General features: G+C 44.6%; 1 protein-coding gene across 2 annotated transcripts in view; it reads right to left on the reverse strand.

The window, feature by feature from the left end:
- KATNAL1 (katanin catalytic subunit A1 like 1) overlaps positions 1-6,641 on the reverse strand; it is a 109,419-nt gene extending 102,778 nt beyond the window's left edge. Inside the window, exon 1 of one of the 2 annotated variants that reach the window (XM_075265986.1) lies at positions 6,250-6,641. The gene's annotated coding sequence lies outside the window, so the exon portion shown is untranslated. The remainder of the gene's footprint in view (positions 1-6,249) is intronic. The other variant, XM_075265987.1, reaches the window with a different exon arrangement.
- Between the last annotated feature and the right edge of the window lie 2,890 nt (positions 6,642-9,531).

Raw genomic sequence — 9,531 nt, forward strand, 5'->3', positions numbered from 1 at the left:
AAAACGTGGGCAAATTCATGCAACCATTTAGCGCCATCTATGGGCATGCCCAGTAATCCAGAGGTTTCCAACTCCAGTTTCCACTATGTTTGCATCTACGCCTGGGTATCTGTTGTTCTGGTCCATTCAGGGGACCAGAATAATAAACTCATAGACCGCTAAAACAGTGGACGCCAATGGTGAGCAATGGACCCCATTGACTATCATGGGGTCTATCAGGTACCTGTTGCTATAAGCTGAAACTGCCAGACGAAAAAAGTTGGACTGGCAGCACATTTTTTTGTCTGGCCAAATAGAGACTCCAGCGCAGACGTGAATCCAGCCTTTAGGCTACATTCACATGACAGGGAAAACTGGCAGAGTGACGTCCATTTTTTTATCAGACATCACATGACAGCATTCATTTCATTGGGGGCTAATGAGCCCATCAAAATATAAGCAATTTCCTATTTTCTATCGCTTTTTTTCGCATGAAACCGGGTGACCCTCGAGGCAAGATGGATGAAAAATGGATGTTTTTAATGGCTGTTTTGTACCTTGGTTGCGTGTATGTAGTTCTAGACTTCGCTTTAGATCTCCTAGGGTTAGGTTTACACTTGCGCTGTGCTCTCTGTTGTTCGTATCAGCAGTGAGACGTAAACGACATGGAACTGGTAACGGTATTCAATTTTGACTCCACCCAAAATTGGTCTCGATGGGTTGTAGGGCCATTTCCATTTGCAAGTCACTACTAGACCTGTTTGAAACAAGTTGTCCATGTATAGTCTCCCATCTGATCTGTCATTGGGCGTAGAGCAGGGGTGCCCAATATGTCGATCGCGATCTACCGGTCGATCGCAAAGGACGTATGGGTTGATCGCGGGATGCAGCCAGGGATCCCCGGTGTCTGCTTGTTCACAGTGCAGGCTGAGAGTCGACTCTCAGCCTGCGCTGTGAACAAGCACTCCGGACACTTGCAGGCCGGGCAGCAGAAGCTCCGGGGGATGACGCGCCCCCCGCTCTAAAGGATGGAGGGAGCCGGGGTGCTGCTTGTTCACAGCGCAAGGTGAGAGTCATGTCCGGACACTGGTAGGTGGGGTTGCTGCAGCCCCAGCCTGCCAGTGTCCAGAGATAACTCTCCGCCTGCGCTGTGAACAAGCAGACACCGGGGATCCCTGGGCGGCCACAGAACGCCGCTGTCTCCTGCTCTAACGCTCTGCCAGACCCCGCCCACATACCCAGCCCCGCCCACAGGCCAGCCCCACCCACAAGAAGTGGGTAGTAGATCTTTTGCCTTGGTCAGTTTATAAAGTAGCTCACATGCTGAAAAAGTGTGAGCACCCCTGGCGTAGAGAGACTCAACTGACTGATCAGGTCCCATCCTACAGTCAACAAGTATCCTGCCTGGGTTAGAATGGGAACTGTGCATGATGATCGCTGGCCATCGATTTATTACCTACCCAGTGCGGCGCTCCATCCATTGAGAAGTAGGGTATCCCTTTAAGATCAGAAATCCAGAAAAAATATTATTCGTAGGTTGAAGTTAAATCGACTTCACAAAACCAAATTATAAGAATTTCAAGGACCTCAAGGGGGATAATAAAAGAGACATGGGTGAAAAAGCAAGGTATTATTCTTTGTCCTATTTTCACAAAATGTGCCGAGACTTCCTAAAGAAAACAGAGACAAAGCATGCAGATATACATGAAGATTCCTTACAAGAATAACTACATAATGAATATTCCTTTTAAGTGCGCTCCTCAGACTTGTTTTTGTTGAGTTAAAAGCCGCGTGCTATTTGTTCCTACACTTCCTCAATTAGATGACGCGCCCGTGTATGAGATGTGTAGGTGTCCGAGATGAAAGGGTAAAAAATAAGATTTCTGTCTTTTTCTTAAGTGTCTGATGTCAATTGAAACGTGATCTGCTCAAAATAGGAAAATTGTATTATAGGATGAAAAGACAAAAAGTTCTCAGCTACGCCTCTGCTGCCCTAGTAAAAATACCTCATTACCTCTACTCTGGCACAGAATGTCTCACAACGGCTGAAAGACAACTGGTAGCATGTGAAAGTCGCACAAAGGTTCATACAATCTGAAACTTTTCTGTTCTGTCGAACATAAAACAGAGAAATTGGCCTGTCGAATCTCTGGGTCAATCTCTCGATCTCTTCAATCATGACAAAAATGTTAGTTGGCGCAACTTTTCACCATCGCTCGTTCAACATGTACTCAGATTGTTATTCTTAAAATAGTTGGTTCAGTTAGGGTTTGTTCCGGCCAGGTTCACATGGGGTTTCTTGGTCTGGATTTTGACACGGAATCCGCGCCAAAATCCGGCTCAAAAACTGTCTCCCATTGAAATCAATGGGTTTCTGTTTTCGCCCGCGGAAAAAAGAAGCAACATGCCCTTTCTTCAGGCGGATTCCGTGGCTGATTCAGCCGCGGATGTCCACCTCGCGATACTCCCTTCCAACTAGGCCCATTCATTTAGGCCTAATCCGGAGCAGAATGCCGCGACTGTATGCTGGTGCACTGTATGCACTGCACCGACATCCAGTCGCAGCTAGCCGTTTTTTGGACCGGATTCTGAGGCAGCCTCCTCCTCAAAATCTGGGCCAAAAAAGTCCCATGTGAACCAGGCCTCACACTATCGGTATTAATGTCAGTTGCTGTCATCCGATGGGGCATCCAATGGCCTGTTCAGTTGAAAATGGAGCAGGTCGATTTCATTCAATCAATTGCCCAGTCCTAGACCCAACTCTGGGCCTCACATGGATTTTGTGCTGGACTATTTGCAGAACTCCCATAGAAGTGAAAGGAGACTGCCACAAATGTTTTATATCTCCAAGATACAAATAACCCTTTAGGGCTTGTTCACACAGGGCAAGAGGGGGCGGATTTTGGCGCTAAATCCCCCTCACAATAGAGGTCTATGTAGACCACTATCTTCCTTTTTTCCATGAGTGGTATGTTCCCGCTCACAGAAAAAAGAAGCGAGCTGCCCTCTCTTCAGGCTGATTCTGCCGCAGCATTTGCCTCGCAGCAGCACCCTCCGGACTAAGCCCATTCATTTGGGCCTACTCCAGAGCGGGAGGCCACAACTGTCGGAAGCCGCGACAGTCGCATTTTTGTCCTATTCTGATGCGGCTTCCCACGTCAAAATCAGGACCAAAATGCGCGACGCTTATCCCCGTGTGAACTAGCCCTTACTGTTATTTTCATAAAACCATAAAAATGTTTTAACAAATCTAAGCTATCGATAAACCAGGATGATTTGGAAATTATGCATCACTGGTAGCCAGGACAATTTTTACAGTTTTACCATGACACCTCAATCACAATGTTAAAAAAAAAACAAAAAAACTGAGCCATTTGAAGGCTTAATTTTGGTAGGACAAATTGTGCTTCCTATTGGAACCATTTAGTATTCCGTACTCTGTACTGGGGAGCTGGAAAAAAAATTAATTAAGATTAAAAAAAAGGAAATCATACTAACCCCCTCAGTACTTAGGAGGTTCATTATAGTCTACTGGCTCCGCGGGTTTCCACAGGTTTGGGTCCATGGGTTTAAGGGGATAAGGTTTCCATTTGCGGGTTTTCCAAGCGGAGGGGTGTGAAACTAGCGTTCTATGTTATATATGGTGCAGAGTTCATACATACTATTTAAGCTGAAAACTTACAACATATAAATTCAATGGATCTTACACCAAGTGCACCCCTATATAGTTATTGAAAGCAGGAAACCTGACAATTGCAATGGTCTTGACGGACTGTTGACAGCTATTTCCACCTTCATGCAAGTTTGCAATGAACAAAATACATAAAAAAATACATTTTAGCCTAAAACTCACGTGTAAGCCAAAATTTACACACAAAAACAATGTAAAAATAATGGGTAAGTCTGTGCAAAGGTTCTATATACCACTATCATAAAGGATTTGTACTCTTAAATATGCTTAAACAAAAGCCAAGAAATAATTTACCATCACCCCACAAATGTGCTAAAATATATACTACACACCACAAGAAGTTACAATGCTCCTCAAAAAAAAAAATTTGGGAAAAAAAAACAGGATACTGTGAATAAAAATAGAACTTAATAATTAATAAACACAACCACCTTCATGCAACTTTGCAGAAAACAGTGACAAGTAAAAACAAAACAAAAAAAAAATATATGAAATGTTATACAAAAATGCCTACTGAAGCAAATAACACATACACACTGGATTCTTTTAGTCCATTGTACTGATCCATCCTTGGATCATAACAATAAACTAAAAATCCGACAAAATGAAGAATGAAGACACGGCATATTCTGACAGGATCCGTCATCATTCACTGTAATGTAAAAAACAAGCCTGGCGCTTTCTTCCATCGCGTTTGTTCACTTTTCAAAAGGAAGATAAAGTATTGTATGGACAACAAGACGGAACTAAGATGAGTCTTTTATATTGTAGTGAATAATGACAGAGAGAGAATGGGGAGAATACATCAATACTACCGTTTTCTGATATTGTATTTTTTTTTTTAAGTGTAGATTGTGAACCCCATACATTATCTACAAATATAGATATTATTATGTTGATGGGAATACCCCTTTAAGAAAGGCTATTCTTCTCCTACCTTTAGATGTCTTCTCCGGGCCGCTGTTCGGTAGAAATCCCGGTTTTCGACGGTATGCAAATGAGTTCTCTTGCAGCACTGGGGGTGGGCCCCAGTGCCCAAACAGCACTGGGGGCATCCCCAATGCTGCAAGAGAACTCTCCAGCGCCGCCTCCATCTTCATCTGGAACGGCCTCTCTTCGCGTCATCTTCCAGCACTGGGTTCAAACTGCGAATTGCCCGTTGGCTACAAGAAAAAGGCCGCTTACACTTAATGTGTAAGCGGCCATTTTCTTGTGGCCGGCGGGCATGCGCAGTCACCTTTGCCCGAAGCCTAGAAGTTTGATCCCACCTCCGAAAGAAGACGCAAAGAGAGGCCGTTCCAGAAGAAGATGAAGGTGGTGCTGGAAATTTCTCTCGCAGCATTGGGGACGCCCCCAGTGCTGTGAGAGAACTCTTTTGCATACTGATGAAAACTGGGATTTCTACTGAACGGCGGCCCGGAGAAGACATTTAAAGGTAGGAGAAGAATCACCTTTCTTAAGGCTATTCCGACGTGGTAGGCAGAAAAATACAATTTTAATGATAGAATCTCTTTAATGTGTGATATTATATACCGCACATATTCAGTTCACTGTCGGCTTTCCCGGTATGTGCCCCAGTGCTGCAAATATCGGACCCTGGGATATCTCCCCATTGGTAGAAGGGTGGGCCTTACAGCCTAGCATTATTGCTGCGCGGTAAGAAACGTTCCCTCTGACAGTACAAGACTATGGGTCCAGTACAGTCAGGGACTATTGTATTTACTTACTTGTTGCGGCAGAATGCTTTTGATTGACCTGGGGGTACCGGTGACATCATGACTCCATGGTCATGTGATCGCAGGCAAAGATCCCCCCCCAAACATTGCCTCCAATCACATGACCCAGGGACCCATTCCACCGGACCAGGCAAGTTAAAGAAAAAACTCCCTGGACAACCCCTTTAAAAACCATGTATTGATTTCTATGAAAGTAAGCATATGGAACAATATTAATAATTGTATAAAATAATTGAGAATTCTGAAACTTTTAAGATTTTAAGTCAAATTCGGTAACTTTTTTTCTGACTCCAGCCAAAACGGATTTCACAGCCCTGTGAGTTATACAAGGAATCTACCCTAGGTCCTCCTGGCATAGGTCGCCATTCAGACACACGGGTATGCACCTGATTTGGATAACTCAGTCATGACTTGCACCTCTCGGGGGGTGGCATATGAAACGTGGCCGGGGTATCTTCTCATACCTATAGTGTCCCTGCCCGATAACCCGACCACAATAAGGACATGATGGCTGGGATTCTCAGAAGTCTCAGACCATAGGCAGTTCCTGCATTCATTGTCATATCCATTGGCAACCGATCAATATGGGGTGCATTAAAAGTTTTGGGCTATTGGATGAGGCAGGGTATGCTGGGAGTTGTAGTACCCCAGGAGCTGGAGGATCTCAGGTTGTACAGGCCGTGCTCTAGACTAACCAATACCCAGCCATATTACAGCAAGCCCCTTGGCAGATGTATATTGAGTGCACAAGGCCCTATAGCATTACCCTGCTCACACCCCATGGCACATGCACGCATTGATAACACAAGGCCGTCCCCCTCACATCGCTCACACCTCACTCACCTGCTACTGGGGTCTGTTATTACAGTCCGGGTCGCTGAGCCAGTGTGTGCGCTACAATAGGGATCAATGAACTGGGGGCTAAGGATGGAGAATCCCTGCAAGGAGCCCGGGCTCTTGGGGTTTGTAGTTCGGCGTCCGCTGATTCCTTACGCCGCACACTAGTAACAAACTACAGGTCCCGTCATGCCTTGCGCGACCAATTTGGGGTCAGTGATACAGCCTAATGTATGGCACGGAGCGATGACAGCCGCGTGAGGGCGGACTAATGGCCGGTATTGTGGGGGCCCCGGCAGAAAGTGATGGCTTGTGCCCAGCCTAGCTCCTGATTGGTGGCAGAAGAAGGTCCCCGCCTGAGCCGTTACCGGCTTGTGTTTGCAGTGTTGTCATGGCTGCGGGCGGATGCAGGGCACAGAGCTGGCTGAGGAGGAGCTTATTATCCTGCAGTTACTGCAGCATCCTCCAGGGGACGCTCTAATCACTAGTGTAGCGCTGCCTGCTCATAGTCTGCAGTAACAGGGAGGAGATGCTGGGAAATCTCACTGAAAGCAATGGCTGGAAGGTGGCAGATAGACTGACAACAGTACAAGGGGGCGCTAGAGAACGCCATACATACTTATAAGGGCCCCTCAGTAACCAATATTAGTAATACACCCACATATTTATAAAGACCCTTTCTGTGCTCCCAACTAATAGTAATACACCCACATATCTATAAAGGCCCCCAAATATTAGTAATGTACCCACATATTTATAAAGACCGCCTTTTGCCTGTCCGCCCGAAAACCACTTTTTTTTAGCAGGACACAAAGTCGGACATGCAGGGCTTTGTGTCCGGCTAAAAAAAACGGTTTCCCCACAGACAGGCAGCAGGTGGACACGGGCGGTCACCTTTACAAACCCATTCAAGTGATTGGTTTTTAAAGCTGACCGCCGGGTTTCCGTCCCCTGTCCAGTTTCACCGGGACTGAGGACGGAAACTCGGTGAAATGCACACAACGGACACTGAGCGCAAGGGTGAACGGACCCATAGTCTAATTTGGAAATTTATTTGAAAATTATGGTGGAAAATAAGTATTTGGTCACCTACATACAAGCGAGATTTCTGGCTGTCACAGACCTGTAACTTCTTCTTCAACCCGTTCCCACCGACGGCATTTTTTGATTTTCATTTTTCGTTTTTTACTCTCCCCCTTCCAAACTCCATAACCTTTTTATTTCTCCCCTCTCAGAGCCCTATGAGGGCTTAATGTTTGCAGGACAAATTGTTCTTCATGTGCCGCCATTAATTATTCTATACAATGTACTGGGAAGCTGCATTTGTGCGACTTTCCTACGGGCTTCGTTTTTTACAGCGCTGACTGTGCAGCCAAAATGACATGTCCCCTGTATTCTGTGTTTTGGTACGATTCTGGGGATACTTCATTTATATGGTTTTATTTACATTTTAACCCCTTAACAAAAATCCAAAACTGTGGCAAAAAATTTTTTTCTAAAAGTCGCCATATTCTGACACCCATAACTCTTTTATACTTCCGTGTACGGGGATGTATAGGGCATCTTTTTTTGCGGGGCTGGGTGTACTTTTTAGTTCTACCATTTTGGGGAAATGTTATTGCTTTGATCACTTTTTATTCAATTTTTTATCAGAGGCAAAACAGTGAAAAAAACGGCAGTTTGGCATTTTTAACTTTTTTTCCTGCTACGGCATTTACCGTACGGAAAAAACATTTTTATAGATTTGTTGAGCGGGCGATTTCGGACACAGGAATACCTAACATGTATGTGTTTCACAGTATTTACATACTTTTATACTTTTAAGAGGCTCCTCTGTCCTCCACTCATTACCTGTAGTAATGGCACCTGTTTGAACTTGTTATCAGTATAAAAGACACTTGTCCACAACCTCAAACAGTCACACTGCAAACTCCATCATGATGAAGAGCAAAGAGCTGTCGAAGGACACCAGAAACAAAGGTGCAGCTCTGCACCAGGCTGGGAAGACTGAATATACAATAGGCAAGCAGCGTGATGTGAAGAAATCAATAATTAAAAAATGGAAGACATACAAGACCACTGATAATCTCCCTCGATCTGGGGCTCCACACAAGATCTCACCCCGTGGGGTCAAAATGAGCATAAGAACAGTGAGCAAAGATCCCAGAACCACACAGGGGGACCTAGTGAATGGGATGGGACCAATGTAACAAAGGTTACCATCAGTAACACACTACACCGCCAGATGTCTGCAGTGCCAGACATGTCCCACTGCTTAAGCCAGTACATGTCTGGGCCCATCTGAGGTTTGCTAGAGCATTTGGATGATCCAGATTGGGAGAATGTCATATGGTCTGATAAAACCAAATTAGAACTGTTTGGTGAAAACTAGAGATGAGCGAACACTATTCGGAACAGCCAAGACAGCAAAGAGACAGTACAACTGATCCGTGTATATGAAATGAATGGAGCCATGTATTATGGGATTTTGAGTGCAAACCTCCTTCCATCAGCAAGGGCATTGAAGATAAAACTTGGATGGGTCTTTCAGCATGACAATGATCCCAACTACACCGCCAAGACAATGTGGCATCATAAGAAGCATTTCAAGGTCCTGGAGTGGCCTGCCCTAGCCAGTCTCCAGAGCTCAACCCTATAGATAACCTTTGGAGGGAGTTGAAAGTCCGTGTTGCCCAGTGACAGCCCCAAAACATCACTGCTCTAGAGGAGATCTGCATGGAGGAATGGGCCAACATACCAACAACAGTGTGTGCCAACCTTGTGAAGACTTACAGAAAACGTTTGACCTCTGTCATTGCCAACAAAGAATATATAACAAAGTAGTGAGATGAATTTTTGTTATTGACCAAATCCTTATTTTCCACCATAATTTGCAAATAAATTCTTTCCAAATCAGACAATGTGATTTTCTGGATTTCTTTTCTCATTTTCTCTCATAGTTGAGGCTGACCTCATCTTTTAACTGGGAGAACTTGCGCAATTGGTGACTGACTAAATACTTTTTTCCCCCTACTGTATAAGGTCCCTTCTATGCTCTCATACCAAGAACTAAAACTCTCTGAATGATGGAAATCACAGGATTTAAAGACGTGTTGATGAAAAAAAAAAATAAATAAAAACAAAATATTCGGAAATTCTCAATTTTCTCAGTATGAAGTATGAGTGTCACACTCAGAAATACAGGCACTTATACACTTTGGCATGCTGTAAATGAGGTTATTAATGGTTGGCTCAGGAACGTTACCTCACGCTGAATGCACTTGGGAA

The sequence above is a fragment of the Leptodactylus fuscus genome, chromosome 2 (assembly GCF_031893055.1).
Source record: "Leptodactylus fuscus isolate aLepFus1 chromosome 2, aLepFus1.hap2, whole genome shotgun sequence".
NCBI lineage: Eukaryota > Metazoa > Chordata > Amphibia > Anura > Leptodactylidae > Leptodactylus > Leptodactylus fuscus.